Genomic DNA, 17,241 nt, shown 5'->3' on the forward strand with positions numbered 1-17,241 from the left:
AATGTATTATGGCAATTGCAATAATCTGCCAGGATTAAGTGATTTAATGCTTCTCTTTCAGGCTTTATTGAGAAGTTTTAAAGGGGTCAATTTATAGATTATTTGTATGAATGTGTGTGAATGGCGCTTTGTATACAGATGACAGAACACGTGCGATCTCGGCTCACCACCCACCAAAGGCTTATCCTCGGCTTTTCAAAGACATCATTGTTGCAACTTTCCACATATGATTTATACCTGATGAAAGGAATTGATCCCGAAATGTTGCAATCTGGTAATTATGGATAATTGATCTATACATTGTGTGTTTGGGGTCGTTCACACTTGCGCCCATGCGCACCCACCGGGTCTCCATCCTATTCCCCAGTTTTAAAACCCATTCATTTGAATGGGTTTTTAAAGCAAACCACTGGTGTCCATATGCAGTCTCTCCGTGGAGAAACCGCTTTTTTTTTTTTTTTGGGCTGAACACAAAGTCTTGCATGTCCAACTTTGTGTCCTGCCCCCCAAAAAAACAGTTTCTCCACAGAGAGACTGCATATGGACACCAGTGGTTTGCTTTAAAAGCTCATTCAAAAGAATGGGCTTTAAAACTAACCACCGGCAAGGCATCCCCTATGCAGTTTCTTTGGGGAATAGGATGGAGACCTGGCGGGCGGACACGGGCGCTAGTGTGAACGCCCACTAATGTGACAATTACTATTGTTACATGTCGTTACAAAACTTTTTTCTGAGGATACACTTTTGAGAGTTTGGTCAGTTCCCACAGTGAGCATGCACCCATCCTGATTTGCAATAGTCGAGCACTGCCCTGCACCCCTTTTTCTTAGAACACAACAGTCATGTGAAAAGTGTCAAGTTAAACTTTGCTGCATATGTACACTCATGTTTTCCCTTCCAACCTTAAGTTTTCTCCACACTGAACTGCTTTGCATACAATAATTGCAGATGAATATGTTATCACGACTCCTCTATCAAAACACAATGTTCTAAGCATCTGTGCATGTGCATCTACTGGACTCTGGGAATTGAGGCCATTGCATATCAATGGAGAAGGCACAAGGATGTGTTCTATGTCTTCTTCTCTATCTGCAGCCATCTTAGTGGCGGAGAAGGAAGGAGGCTTGTTGAGTGGGAGGAGCGTGACTACAGCAATGAAGAAAACAGGACACTATTTTCATAACAGATATATTTATATTGTGGTGAAAGTAGCTTGGTACCAGCAACAGCGCGGCTCCAACCAGCCAAGACAGGGACATAAAACTGTAACAAACAGGTTTGTTTAAAAAAAAAAACTGCAAAATAATTAAACCTTCATGTCAGGCAGAAAAAATGAGCAAAATAAAATACAGCCTTAACTTCAGGCAAACACAGGGTGAAACAATATCCTGCTCGTCTGAGTACTAATTAAACAATAAATTCTAATTGTATGTGTGGCTTACTACCTGCCACATAAACCAACCAAAATATCATCTCAGCAGGCTCACAATCTCAGGACAGACAAAGACACCTCCTTTCACTCCCAGGATCTGCCCTGAAGTGCAGGCTCTGCAGTCTACTAACATGCCGTGGTCCTGCACCTGGGCTGAGGCCTACTGAACCAAACATGGGTGAGAAACCTGGGGGAGATATATTGTGATTCCAGCACTCTGCCTGTCACCTTCTCATATATATATATATATATATATATATATATATATATATATATATAAATAATCCACTCACACACCTTTGTCCATATTACCAATAACAGGACCAACCCCTTTAATACATTAAAGCATTGGTTTAAAACTAGAAAGATCATGGAAGACTACAAGATTTCACTAAAGTGTAGAATTCCTTTTCCCTTCAAAGTTCGGTCCTTGGGTTACAGACTTCCCCTTCCACCCAGAGGCGAAAATTGAAGCTCCTTGGCCCCAATGTAAAATCATTAATGAAGCACCATGTGCTATAAGTAGTACCCGCTGGGTTTGACAAGTACAAGACTATAGAAAGTTCCTGCATTCGTGGTTATATCTATTGTCAACTGATAAGACAAAATACAGTCAGCACTAAGATGGTTAGAGAAAATTTTTAAAACACTGTAAAATTTTTAATTATATATATATTTGCTAAATGTTTAACTTTCCATTGTCTGCAAAATTAAATCTGGTTACATTGATGGGAAACCCCTTTAAGTTTGGAGACTGAGAAAACTAGATTAGCCCCATGAGAAAGTATGGCCCCGTTCACATGGAGTAACGTGCTGCTCATTCTGACACGTAAACACGTGTCAGAGTGAGCGCTTCAAAACAGAATACCATTGACTTCAATGAGTCCCGTTTAACGCGCGTAACACTTGAAATCAATGGGTTAAAAAGCCTCCCATTGATTTCAATGTGTAGCGTGTGTAAGACGGAACCTATTGAAGTCAATGGGATTCTGTTTTGAAGCGCTCCCTCTGACACGTGTTTACATGTCAGAATGAGCATTGCGTTACTCCGTGGGAATGGGGCCTAAGAGAGAGTGGCAAATTTATTCTACCTATCATTGACCTCTACCCTCATCCACAGTGGGTCATCTCCATTTTGTATCTCTATTTTGTATGAAATTTGGTGACTGCTAAGTTCTACAAAACTTGAAAACTGTTTTCATCTACGTCATTACTTGCTACTACCATCAAGAGGCCTTCAACCCCATCTCATTACTATCAGGGGGCGTCTGCTTGTTCCATCCCAGGACTGCCCACCTGACTATAGAGAACCTAATTAGCATATTTGTTGCTGAACATAATAGGAACAAATGCTCAGGAATGATGGGGAGTAGAGAAAAAATTCCAACTGTGTCAGGATCAGTGGATCAGAAGCTATTGATGGATGTAGAGTTGGAGTTGGTGGAGGCGGTAAAGTCCAACCTATCAATGAGTATCCAAAACTAGAAAAGCAATGCATTGTGGGAAAGAAAAGTAAGATTGTAGCAATATCCATTTACAGATGAGCAAGGGCTCTCATAATCGAGTTGTATTAAGTACATAGTAGCTGCCATATGCTCTAATATTTCAATTAGTGCAGGCCTATTGATCATTTATACTGCTGAGAAGTAGACACATTAGAATGAACTAAGAAACTATTAGCAATAGACACTCTCTTCATTCTCAACCTAATATAAACACTTGAAAATAATCACAGCCATATATAACTGCCTGCTTATTGCTCTGTAATGACATAGTAATATCACAGAGCCTCTAATCATAGAACGGCATGATGTCTAAATAAACAAGCAAATCGGCATTAGGTGAATTATAATTGCAGACTGATAGCTGGAGAAAGAACAAAGGGGCATGAATGCTACAGCTACTGGTAAATTGCAATGCACAGCGTTCTTTTTTCTTCTTTGTTGCTAGGCTGGTGGGAGGATAAAGTCAAGTTCTCAGACTCCCAGGCAAACTATCACGAGTGCATCGCCCTTTTGGGATGTCACAATCTGTTTTTTGCCAGGTAAATAATTATTTATATTATTAAAGAACTTGGAATTAGTATTCTGGAGGATGCATTTTACAGAACAAATTTAAAAAGGTTTGTGGAGCGAGAGGTTTGTTACGGATAGAGTGGAGGAGCGGTTTTGGTCATAGATACTACAAGCCTGCTGTTAGGATTTGGGCTGGAACCTCCATGCTGGTATGTGAAGGTTACCGACCCTCTCCTGTCTTTGACTGCTCCCCCTCTCTTTCCGGCACAGTGGTCATACGGCTTGCCAGAGCCTATATATGTTTGGATTCCGCTCCGGCTCACCACTGGATATTCAGTTCAGTCTGGAAGTTAGCTCCCTCTGCCTGTGTCCCGTGTGTCTCTGCCTTGATCTCCTGGTTTCGATCGTGACTCTACTTCTGCCTCTTGACCCCGGCTTGCCTTCAAACTACTGCTCCTTTAACACAATTTTGTACCGTTCTGCTCTCCTGTTATTGACCCTGCTTAACCTCTCTCCTGGATTACTCCTCTATACTGCGCTGATCTCACGTTGATCATGCGGATTGGATGACTACTCTTTTGGTCCTCTGTTGTCATCTACTAGCTACTGCCATCCGCTGTCTTCTGGTTCTTAAGACCTGTATCTCAACTCTGAAAACCTGATAAGTGGTAAATGCTTAAAGATTACAGAGGGCACCAGTGGAAAGGGAATTACTTGATCCTGCACATGAAGGGGCCAGTTTATTGAACATCTACATTGTTTGCTATTGCCAGGACTTAATTCTTCTCTGACATTCCTTGCCCACTTCTTATTGCCCAGATTGTGGTGACTTGTGAGCATCACTGTTCCCTATCTCTGAAATGATGAGCAAGCAGCTCTGTAATAACATACAAGCACTGCTTACTTGTACAAGCTTGGTCCAGATGCTATAGGTAGGCCAAGTAGAACTGATTAGGGAGGATCTTAGCCTTTTTCTACCATCCATGCCCATGGTGGCTGTAACATAGTCTACGTGTTTTGTATCCACACTTCTGACCACCTAGACAGGAATCCCAGGATCACAGGTAACAATATAAGGGCTTCTGTGCAAGCATGGCCACCATTACCAAAATATATACAAAGGTCAAGTGGAGGACTAAATAAAATATCTCCACAGCGAGCCAGAATTTTCTGAAAATCATATTATCACATAAGGGTCTATTTAAGCAATAAGAGTGAGATGGGAAAAGCCCTTTAATTTATACTTAGGGTTGAACTGATCTTGAGATTTTAGGATCGTTTTTAAAATTCTATTTCCGATTATTTTCCATCCAATCCCGATCCCAATTCCGATCCTAATGCAAGTCAATGGGATTTTGTAATGAACGAAAATCAGATTTTAAAAACAATCCTATTCACTACACAGTGTGGAGTCCAAAAATTAAACACTTCAATTTTTGGACTCCACTCTGTGTAGTGATTAAAAATTCTGCCAGCTACTTAGTCCCCCTGCTGTCCGCTTACCTGCACAGAACTGCTGCCGCTACTGAGTAGGTGGGGCTTGTTGTGGCTTAGAAGAATGTGGGTGGGTACAGGGCAGGGAGACGTGAGTGATGCACTCACGTCTCCCCTCCCAGTACCCACCCACACTCTCCTAAGCCACAAGCCCCGCCTTCTCCCAGCATCTGCAACAATAGCCTAGGGAGGTGGGGGCACATGGGGTACTCTGCAGGCTTGTGAATGAGAGAGGAGAGGACTGAGAACAACAGGGAGCGGTAGCGGTTCTCTGCAGGTAAGTTGAGCGATCGGGATCGGAACTCCGTTCCCGATCTTTTTTATCCGGGATCGGAACCCGATTGCGATCGTGAAATTTACTCGATCGCCGTTCGGGATCCGATCTTTTCCGATCCTGATCGCTTAACCCTATTTATACTGTATACAGTGTTTATAAATCTGGTCCAAGGTGTTAACATGCAACTTAAGATATAGAAAAAAAATGACAAATTTCTACATGTCTTATACAGACTTTGCCTAAAATAAAGCAGAACATACTTTGTATCATGCATTGACTTTTTTCGCTTTCTCTTTTGTCTTAAAAAAAAAAATCCTTCAGAACTTTAGAGAACCTTTTCCTGGCACTTAAGAGATCATGTAGAGGATCTACAGCATCAAAACAAATCATTCCAAGCAGGATTAGGAGCAGAATAGAGTTTCCTTACTGCAAGCGGTATTTTTCTCTCTGAAGCAACATCAAAGCCCCTTCTACGTGTAGGCGTTAGTGGCATCATGTGCTAAGGGCAGAAGTTACCCACATCCAAATCTGTAGGGCTACCACCTAGTGTATTGCTCACGTCAAAATAACACGTACGCGAGAACGTTTTATTTCAAATTTGTCATTGACATGTTAATGTTAGGAAATATTAAAATATTTTTTTATGTGATTTCTACTGTTACAAGATATAATATACATAAAAAAGGTTTTCTCCGGATTACTAGCAGGTGGTGTAAAATAAAAAAAAAACTAAGCAATACTCACCTCTACTTGTTCTCCAGTGCAGCAGCATGTCCCCTGTTCCATCTAGGGACAACACCGGTCACACCGTTTCAGGATTGCCTCCGCTTCATGTACAGGGCACAAAACCAAAATCATATAGCTATGTTTACTGTATAGTGTTCAGACGCAATTACTGCCGCTTTCAACCCACACAAACATAGGAAGGACATACAAACTCCTTGCAGATGTTGTCTTTGGCAGGATTCGAACCCAGGATTCCAGTGCTGCAAGGCTAACCACTGAGTAACCATGCTGCCTCATTACTACAGCTCTAACCCCAATGATGTCAATGGGAGCAGAGATGCAGTAATAGCACCTAGCCATTACACAGTATACAGAACAACCTACCTCTGGCTCTGTGCACTGTATAGTATAGTGTCTGAAAGCACTCCCAAGAGCAGATGGGTAGGGCATTACAAAAAAAACCTGGAACACACCTTTAAATGCACCATAGGTACAAATTCTGATTTTCTTTGTGTATTCTTAACCCAAAGCACATTGTCTGCTGTCATAGTAATCTCTTGCATTATAACCATCCAAGAATGTACTGGGAGACAACCAAAAATCTGCCTGCCCTGTGACCAATGATGTTATCACTGAATTTCCTCCTTATATCCAGTTGTCTCTGGATCAGACCATTACAGTAAACCATCTTTCACTGTATATTTTCTTCGTTATGGGTGTTCTTATTTTTCCTAGTACAGTACAGTATTTCATATTGTACTGGACACCAGAGCAAACACATTTCCTGTTATCAGCTGTGCTGTATAGACTGGGATAGAACAAGCAGAGTCTTCACACTATCGTTAGAAGATGACAAGGTAAGGATCACGCTGGAGGCTTAGATGAGGTATATTCTTAACACTACACTGTACCTATTTTAATAAACAATTGATAAAAAAATAACACCTATATTATTTTTCTTATAAAACTTGATTTAAAGGGATCCTATCATTTAAACTCAATTTTTTTCTGTCTATCACATAGAAATAGCCTTAAGAAAAGGCTATTCTTCTCCTACCTTTAGATGTCCTCTCCGGGCCACCATTCAGTTAAAATCCCGATTTTCGCTGGTATGCAAATGAATTGTCTCGCAGCACTGGGGCGGGCTCCAGCGCTCAAACAGCACTTGGGGCATACCCAATGCTGCGAGAGAACTCACAAGCGCCGCCTCCATCTTCTTCAGGAACTGGGTCTTCACGCGTCTTCTTCTGGGGGTTGGCTTCAAACTTCTAGGCTTCAGGCCTAGGGCAAAGCTGATTGTGCATGCCCACCGGCCACAAGAAAATGGATGCTTACCATAATGTGTAAGCGGCCATTTTAAACGATCGGCAGCCCGGAGAAGACATATAAAGAGGTTTCTTAAGGCTATTCCTACGTGATAGGCAGAAAAAATTGAGCTTAAATGATAGGATCCCTTTAAGTAACAAAAATTTAATATATTAAACGTGTCATCAAAACTTATATGTTTACTGTATTACTACCATGTTAGGCTCTGTTCACATTACAGTTTTATAGTTTGTAAATTTTTTCCTATTTCCTCTCCCGCATTGAATATTTTTGAGGGCACGAAGAGCAATTTGTTGCAGCTTCGGTTTTATACACACAGTATACGAGGATTGCCTTATTATGCAACTTTTGCCAACAGTTGCACTTTTTTTCTCTTCTGTTTTTTTTGCTTCTTTTCTTGTTAACATTTCTTGTCTATTCCGTATTGATTACACGGCTTAGGGATGAGACTGCGGAGAATTTTTACACATTTTAGCAGTTTTAAAAATAGATCTGGCCCCTGTCACCGAAGCCTTAGGCAGATAAATAAGAAACTAATTACCAAGTTCAATTTAGTTGCGACACATAACCAAAATAAATCTTTATTTGATGCCGTAAAGACGTCAGTTATGTGCCAGGTGGAGGTTCAGAGACAAACATATGGTTTGCAGACTATTTAAGGCATCATATATATTGAATATTGCATCATCATTTTTTTTTAAATATGTAAAAAGTATTTTCCAATTATATGTTTCTTGATTTATTCAGTTTCCACATTTTGTCTGCTCTTGTTTTTGAACATTTTATACAAATCACCAAAAAGTAGGGCTTTAAAGAGGCGACAGGTACTTTTACATTCATGGCCTATTCTTGGGATAGGTCATTATCTGAAAATCTATGTGAGTTCGACACCCTCGAACGCCTGCAAAGCAGCTGGCTGAATCAGCAGCAATGTTCCCTGAGCTCCACTTCTGCTTCTCAGGCCATGTGACATTATGCGGTGTTTGGTAAGTAGTAGAGATGAGCGAGTAGTATTCGATCGAGTAGGTATTTGATTGAATACTACGGTATTCGAAATACTCGTACTCGATCGAGTACCACTCGCTATTCGAATGGAAAAGTTCGATGCAGAACCAGCATTGATTGGCCGAATGCTATACAGTCGGCCAATCAACACGGGTTCTTCTCCTACCTTTAGAAGTCTTCTCCGTGCAGCTTCCCCGCGGCGTCTTCTGGCTCTGAATTCACTCTGACAGGCATCGGGCCTGGGCAGAGCTGACTGCGCATGTCTGCTTGTAGTGCGGACATGCGCAGTCGGCTCTGCCCAGGCCCGATGCCTGGCAGAGTGAATTCAGAGCCAGAAAACGCCGCGGGGACGCTGCACGGAGAAGACTGCATGGAGGATCCAGCCCGACCCTCACTCGTGGACTTGGTAAGTATAATTTGATCGAATGTTGCCTACCCCTGAAACGAGCATTTTCCCACCATAGACTATAATAGGGTTCGATATTCGATTCGAGTAGTCGAATATTGAGGGGCTACTCGAAACGAATATCGAACCTCGAACATTTTACTGTTCACTCATCTCTAGTAAGTAGTGAAGACATTGCAATGCTCACCTGAGCGGTGCAGGCTCTTCAAATAGCTGATCACCTGGGGCCCAGGTGTCAGACCCCTGCCAATCTGTAATTGATGACCTATCCTAAGAATGTAGCCTGGAAAATCCTTCTAATCCCTCCCTGCTCTGCACTGTACTATTATTCTGCCCTGAGTGTGTAGTTAATGCTCAGTGCTGTAACAGTATAGCGGTGTAATGCCATGGGCACAGGAGCTGTGACTCTTGCCTCCTAGCAGGCTATATTATACAACTACTCAAACTCCAACAGATTAACCTATTGTAAGCCATGATCATTGATGATCACAGAATCATAGGGTCCAGAGGCAAGATTGCACCCTCCCCTTGGTTCCACCGCGACAAGATTGCAGGATCCGAGGGATTGTCATGAAGTCTATGCCCACTACACATAGGGAGTCAATGTGTGATGTGCTGCAATACTATGTATTTTAGTACATTGCACCTTGTAAAAGATTCAAGTCCCCTTATGGGACTAGTGAAAAGTTAAAAATAAAGGATTAAAAAAAAATACAAAGTTAAAAAAACACATAAGTAAACAAACAAACAAAAAAAAAAAGTTAGGTATCTCCATGTCGTATAAATGCAATAGTACAATCCAAAAATGGTGTTATTTATCCTGTATGCCGTAAAAAAAATATATATACTGCAATGCGCAAAATAGCCTATAGCTACCCTATCTTCCCCAAAAAATAGAAATAAAAAGCGACCAAAAAGTCATATGTACCAAACATTGCTACCAATAAAAAGTACAACTTGCTCAGCAAATAAAGAGCCCTGACATATCTCAAAACAGTAAAAAAAAAAAAAGTTATAGGCGCCAGAATACGGTGACCCCAGGAAAATCGTTAATTTTCATAAAGTTACATTTTATTTGTAAAAGTGGTAAAACGTAATAAAATCAATATAAATATAGTATCGCTGTGATCATAATAACCGCGGGATAAAGCTGCCATGTTATTTTTAATGCAGAGTGAATGCCGTAAAAACAAATTGTAAAAAATGATGATAGAATTGTTGGGTTTTCACATGAATCTTATAAGAAGGCTAAGATTCTGGAGTGAATCAGAAAAAAAAAATTGTTATTTGCTCTGGTACCAGAAAAATAAGACCTACTCCAAAAATAAGCCCTGGTCCTTTTTTCGTAGAAACAAGGGTAACAGGGACAGATCGGTGTTGGAATACCAACTATTCTGGATAACTGGACAGTTATAGAAAAATATAGCACCAAATATAGAACATCTCCAGGATACGGTGCAGGGTACAACACAGACCAGGCCCGAGCACCAGGAACAGGTGTTATAGTGGCTAGCGGATAATGCTTACAGCTCCTTATCCACCAGTCAGTCAGCCACTACCTCAAGTCCTCTTCCTTGCCAAGAGTCTGGTCCATCTTCCTCCCAACATGCCCAATCTTCCCAGGACAGTCATCCCACATTTCCCCCCTCCCAGGAGAGGTTTTCAGGTCCTTTAACTGTCCCTCACTCAGTCCAACCACTTCACCAATCCCAGGAGCTACCAGACGACTTTGTGTGTCCTGATGCCCAAACACTGGAGCATCTGCCATTACCTGCCAATTTTGTGGTTGTAGACCCGCATCCGGCGTTTTTTCGGCCTCAGTGTTGATGATGAGACACAGTTGCTATCAGGGCAGGCTGTGGTTATGTGCGGTTTGCAGTAAGAGGAGAGTGAGCAATTGGAAGAGGAGGTAGTGGAGGCCAAGGCTGACCTGACCTGGACAAGGGTGATGTCTAGCAGGGAAAACAGTGTATATGTGGAGGCAAGCTAAGCAGGGAAAACGGTGGTTAGGGGCAGAGGCATGTCCAGGGGTGATGTCTAGTGGGGAAAAGCAGTGTATATGTGGAGGCAAGCTAAGCAGGGAAAAAGGTGGTTAGGGGCAGAGGCATGTCCAGGGGTGATGTCTAGGGGGGAAGCAGTGTAGATGTGGAGGCAAGCTAAGCAGAAAAAAGGTAGCTAGAGGCAGAGGCATGTCCAGGGGTGTTGTCTAGGGGGGAAAGCAGTGTAGATAGGGAGGGAAGTGCAGCACCAAAGAGGGTGGCCAGAGGCAGAGGCATGTCCAGAGTCACAGGACAGCTGCTTGACAGAAGCCAGGCCTGAGCCAGCAAGACCCAAGATGTTCCCTATTCTAGCGACCATAGAAAAACTCCCCCATCAAGGCCATGTTCCTCGATGGTGGGGATATTTTTGAATGTATACGCGGAGGACAAAATGAGTGCGGTTTGCACACTTTGCAAGTCTAAACTGAGTAGAGGCTTTGAAAACAGCAACCTTACCACCTCTGGCATGCACCGCTATTTGTAAGGCAAGCACTGGTCTCAGTGGGAGACAGCAAACGCAGGACAATCATCATCTGGCATTGCTGCACTGCCTCTCCCACTGTTGCCAGTGCTGGCGCTGCAGTCCAGACCACCAGCCAGGTCACCTCCACATCTGCCTCTGACACTTTGAGGAGTTCACCTTTATCCTTCCCTTTTCCTGCCACTGCTCCTTTTGCCTGTGCCATCATGCGCCTCTTCCCAGCAACTCCCCATCTCCCAGGCCTTTCATTTCAGGCAAAAGTACAGTGCAAACCACCCACATACCCAAGGCTTCAACGGCCTCATCTTGAAACTGCTGGCCCAGGAGATGTTGCCATCCCGGCTTGTGGAGACTCTGGCCTTCTGTGATCTGTTGGCAACTGCGGCACCTCGCAGTGCCATCCAGGCCTTTCACCAGCACCTGTCCCCTAACATCAGGCGGGCCCTAAGTGCTGCACTTTGCACAAAGTTCCACTTGACTACCGACGCGTGGACAAGTGCATGCGGACAGGGATGCTACCTTTCAATCATGGCACACTGGGTGAATGTAGTTGAGGCGGGAACTGGGTCGCAAACTGTGGCATCCTGCCTTGTCTCCCCGCCCAACATTCCTGGCAGGAGCTCTGAAACAGCACCCTCCTCCTCCTCCTCTGCCATTAAATGGACCCCAGGTATGAGCTGGAAACGCTGCAACACTGGCGTGGGGAGACGTCAGCAGGCTCTGCTGAAGCTCATCAGTTTGAGGGACAGACAGCACACTGCCCTTGAGGTGAGAGATGCCATCCTCGATGACATGGCAATGTGGTTCTCGCTGCTGCACCTGGGCCCAGGCATGTTTTCGTGTGTGATAGCGTCTTTGTAGCTTGCCAGCCTGCAAGTGGACGACTCTCTAATGTTATTTATGCTAGCGGGATTCATTTCAATTTATACTTAGAAAGGATAAACGGAAAATGTGCGTCAGCGGCTGTAGATGGAGAGCTCTTCATACACCATATTACCATTTCTTACACAAGTCACAGGCATGTATTATTATAAGTACCAGCAGAGACTTTAAGAAGGGAATATCAGCATAGTGTAGTAGGATCCTATTGCAATTAACATGCTACAGATATTCCTCCTTACCTATCCTCTTGGCTCAACATATTGGGAAATAAGTGGCAAGAGATGAACAGCTTTACCCAGCTCTAAACCCATTCCATTATGTGACGTACATGCATGTCATAACATTGGTTGAGTGCATGAAGAGGGTTTAGGAGCTAAGCCTCTTCTGATAGGGTAGGTGACGGTTGTATTATACAGCAGATACCGACCACAAGTTTCACAGGTCAGGGTGACATTTACCACTTCTTTCGTAGTGGCGACAAACAGCTGATCTGCAGCGGTCCAGATGTCAGTCCCCTGAAGATTTAATATTGATGGCCTGTACTAAGGATAGCCTATCAATATTGGAAACTAGAGAACCTCTTTATATATGAATTGTCTATAAGGGGAAAACTCCTTGGAAACGTGTATACTGTAGGAAGGTGACAGGGAGAGTGCTGGAATCCCACTATATCAGTCCCAGGTTTCTGACTTATGTGTGGGTTTTGAATAGGCCTCAGTCCAGGTGTGGGTCTTGGGCTCGTTACTGGGCCATAAAAGGCTGCAGAGCTTGTACTTCAGGGCAGATCCTGGGAGCAAGAGGAGGCACCTGGGTCTGTCCTGAAATACTGAGAGTCTGGTGAGACCTCACTGTGCTATTTTGTTTGTTCATGTGGTTGGTGGTAAGCCCCACGTATAGTTAGGGGTTTTTTACTGTTTAGTTAGTGCTCGGACAAGCAGGGTTTTGTTTGCCATTTTGCCTGAAGTTAAGGCTGTATTTTATTTTGATTATTCTGTGCCTGAAATGAAAGTTTATTTATTTTTGCTGTTTTTCTAAATAAACCTGTTTGCACTAGACATCGTGTCCCTGTCTCTGTCTGGTTGGGTCTGCACCATTGCTGCTACCGAGCCACCTTCCCCACAATACATACATACACTACTCTGTCTTTATCTCAGTAGTAAGTCAGTATTCCTCTCTCTTCGTTGTTGCCACAGATATTCTAGATACTTATATACTTTAGTTTTCTATTATCATGCACTGAAAATCCGTTGACATCCTGGCTGACTCTATTTTTACTTCTTTAATACAGTTCACATACATGTTTTTCTGCCTTTAACTTGATTTTATAAATATATGCTCCAGATGACTGTTTCGCAACACCTTGTCTTGTTAAAACAGATAATTGGAATGTAGCATTCTTATACGCCTGGAATTTCATCGGCAGATACGGTATTATACCACCCACATTGAGTGAGGTTGTCATGGTAACATCCCTTTGCAAAATTTGAGATTATAGAAAAACTTTCACTTTGTGTATTGTCTAATTATTAAAAGGTTTATCTGCTTATTTTCTTCATTTATGGCACAGACTTATAAACAAGACAATACCTATGCTTCTGAAAACAACAGGTCGTATTTATTATTAGCTTCTTAAAGGGGTTTACCAGGACTATGATATTATAATTTATGTGGCCTCTTCACTATTAATCAAGCACAGTGCCCCCCCTCCCCCCGCCCCATTGAATAATGGTTATGCTTTGTATTAGAGCTGTGCCCCATTCATATGTATGGGACTGAGCTTAAGCCTGGCCATGTGACCAATGGACATGATGTCACTGACCTGTGAAGAGGAACTGGAGCTCAATATCACAGTACCAGACTCCTTGTACTGTTGTTCATCCATTCCGTTTATCACATTGGTGTTTGAACCCTCAATAACCCCATTATGTATGTCTTGTGCCCTGGTGACCAAACCTGTATACACTATTCCAGGTGGAGTCTGACTAGTGAATTGCAAAGTGGCAGAACTATGCTACCATTGTTTTTGCCTTGGCAGCAGATACCTGAGGCCCGGTTTGGGCCATTCCAATCGCGTATCCGCATGAAATATGTGGAGAGAAAACTCCTGCAAGCAGCCCTTTTCTCTCCCCATTTTTTATGTGGAAACCGAGCGTAAACCACATGGACCCATTAAAGTTTCCATAGGTAACTGCTTTTTATGTGGATAGGTTTCTGTTCGGGGGTCCTCAAACTGGAATACAGATGTGAACCGGGCCTAACGCTAAACTGTCTACCAATAAGTATTTGGACACCCATGCAAATGAAGATATCAGCAGTCGTGATGCGTGTCACGCCTCGATCCAGTGCATAGTAAACTCAATGCCGATGCCTATTGCACTATTTTAGATAACAGTGTGCTTCCTACATTATGGCGGTTCTACGGGTCGGACCAATATTACTTCCAGGATGACAATGTCAGCTGTCTTGTAGCGAGGTCTACCATGGCTTGGTACAGTGACAATCAGGTTACCCCACTGGACTGGCCTTCCCAGAGCCCAGACTTGAACCCTATCAAGTTGGATCGCCGAAGTAAGTGCAACAGCCATCCAAATTCGGTGAACAAACTTACCTGTCTTCTCCAAGCCGAATGGAATAAAATACAACTAGCCATCATACAAGGACTTGTGGAAAGCATGTCCCGGAAGGTTGAGGCTATAATTGCCGCACGTGCCACTCAGACCACAGGTGTCCAAATACTTATTGGTAGGCAGTGTAGTAGTAAAGGTACTAGTTTAAGGTACCACTATCATGTGGGTCAGAAGGGGTACATCATGCCACTATAGGGTTCACAGGGACTTATTAAACCATGCAGTGCTTGCTAAGTATTCTGGGTAAGGAATATGAAAATAAGACCTCTTTGGTGGAAAAGAAGAACTTGCATAGGCACCACATTTTGGAAGACATACTACCTCTTCTGACCCTTGTAAAAAAAAAAAAAAAAAATCAACTAGAGTAAAAAAAAACTGCAACTGATTCCAATTGAAATGAATGGGAGGTCAATATTGAAATGGATTCTGCCTCAAAATGTTCCAGCAAAAAATAACGTATGAACTCACCCTTACTGTGCAAGCCTTCTGTAAGATTATTACGTTAACGAGAACAGCACCTAATTATGACCCCTCATTGACTCCTTTGTAGTACTACAATATAAAATACTACTAATACTCTGTCTACCTACCCTAGAATTTTGGTCTACCACGGGGACCATGGACTGTGCCAGCTAGCTAAAACCAGATTCTCTCATCTCATCCAACTACAAAACTAATACATGGGAAAATATGAGATATAGTAGAATGACCCCTGAAATAATGAAGATTTATTGAAATGCTATATTTCTCTACTCCTCCAGAAGCTTGACATGCTTCATGCTACAAAAGTTCTACGGCTCTTCACCAAGCTAAAATAATATATTATACTTGAAAGATTATAAAGCCAATCTGCAGGAACTGAAGTTAAAAAATAAAGTTTATGTAAAGAACTGTCACCCCTGTCAAGGTTTTCTCCAAGTCAATTGAAACTCAGCAAATGGGTATCAAATGGCAATACGCGGCAAATAAATAGAAGGAGATGTGGATCTCTGCAAGATACAGGGAGGCATCATTCTCCAGAGGTCACATGTGAAGCAGACGTAATATAACTTGAAAGATATATTTAACAAGATGTTATGTGTTCATAAATAAAGATGAATGGCAATATTAAAATGGGAATCTTATAAAGGGAAAGGAGATATTCATTCACAGTGAAATGCTCAAAAGAATATGTACCGATATTGAACTCAGTATTATGTCTACATTTGTAGAGATCTTGAAAGATAGAATCATTAAAACCTTATTTGTTCAGTGGATAACAGAAAATATGGAAAACCAAAAATCCAATAGAAAGAATGTAACAAACAACATTCCCAGAATAACAAGTATAGACAACTGAAGTTTGATAGTCTTGCGTAGTACTGAAATAAGTAGACACAAAACTTCTACGTGTTCCACGAATCTTTAAGCAACTTATTCTAAATAGAGATGAGCGAACAGTAAAATGTTCGATATTCGATATTCGTTTCGATTAGCCCCGCAATATTCGACTACTCGAATTGAATATCGAATCCTATTATACTCTATGGGGGTAGGCAACATTCGATCAAATAGAACTTACCAAGTCCACGTCCAAGTCAATGACTGTGCTAAAGCCAAGTTTAAATACCACGCCTCAAGCCAGGATTGGTGAAGAAATGTTCTTATTGGATCTGAAACTTGACAGCTACTGGTTGGAGAAACATGAACTCAGACACTGAGATTCTTGACATTAGTTGGCACTTTTAGTTAAGGGCTCTATTTTGTCTCTTTTTTTTCATTTGTTATTGTCAATGGCACCATTGTTCAGTACATGCAACTACTGCATCCTCCTCCAATTCCTTTTGCACCATCCAAAGGCGGTTACAGTGACCAAAAGATAGAATTTGGAATTCTTCCACCCCTCATTAACTGACTGTGTTTCCTGTAAAATATATTTTGAAGGAATGACATCACTGATGTTGACACACCTGGTGGCCTCCTCAAAGGGAGGATACGCTGGCTAATTTTGAACGTGTAAACAGGTCCCATTGCTGTCTATGGGAGTCGGCATGCGCGCACTCCCCATAGAAATGAATGGGAAAAAGCAGCCCATTCGTTTCTATGTGGAGCGCGCATATGTCAGCTCCCATAGAAAGCAATGGGACCTGTTTTAAATGCTGCTGATTCGGAACGTTTACACGTTCAAAATCAGCCAGCGTATCCTCCGTGTGAAGGGGCCCTTATGCTGTTTTTGAGAGGACAACTCATATAAATAAAAAAATACAAGTTTTTATTCTTCATTTCATTTTTAATCTACAGTTACTGTATACTCACGGACAAGGACCCGTGTTCCAAAATGTCAGTGTGATTTAGGGAAAATGCTTTACTCAGTATGCTGCAACATAAAGGTGAGATCTTAATGTGCTGGGCTTTTAAGAAAATTATATTTAGCACACAGCAAAAGCATGAGATGAACCGCGCTTACTGTGAAAGTCAAGTGGCACACCGCCAATATGACATGACCACGGAGCCCCCTGTGTTTGCTGCAGCTTACACACACAGCCATATTT

Source organism: Leptodactylus fuscus, chromosome 6 (genome assembly GCF_031893055.1).
Source record: "Leptodactylus fuscus isolate aLepFus1 chromosome 6, aLepFus1.hap2, whole genome shotgun sequence".
In the NCBI taxonomy this organism is placed as follows: Eukaryota; Metazoa; Chordata; class Amphibia; order Anura; family Leptodactylidae; genus Leptodactylus; species Leptodactylus fuscus.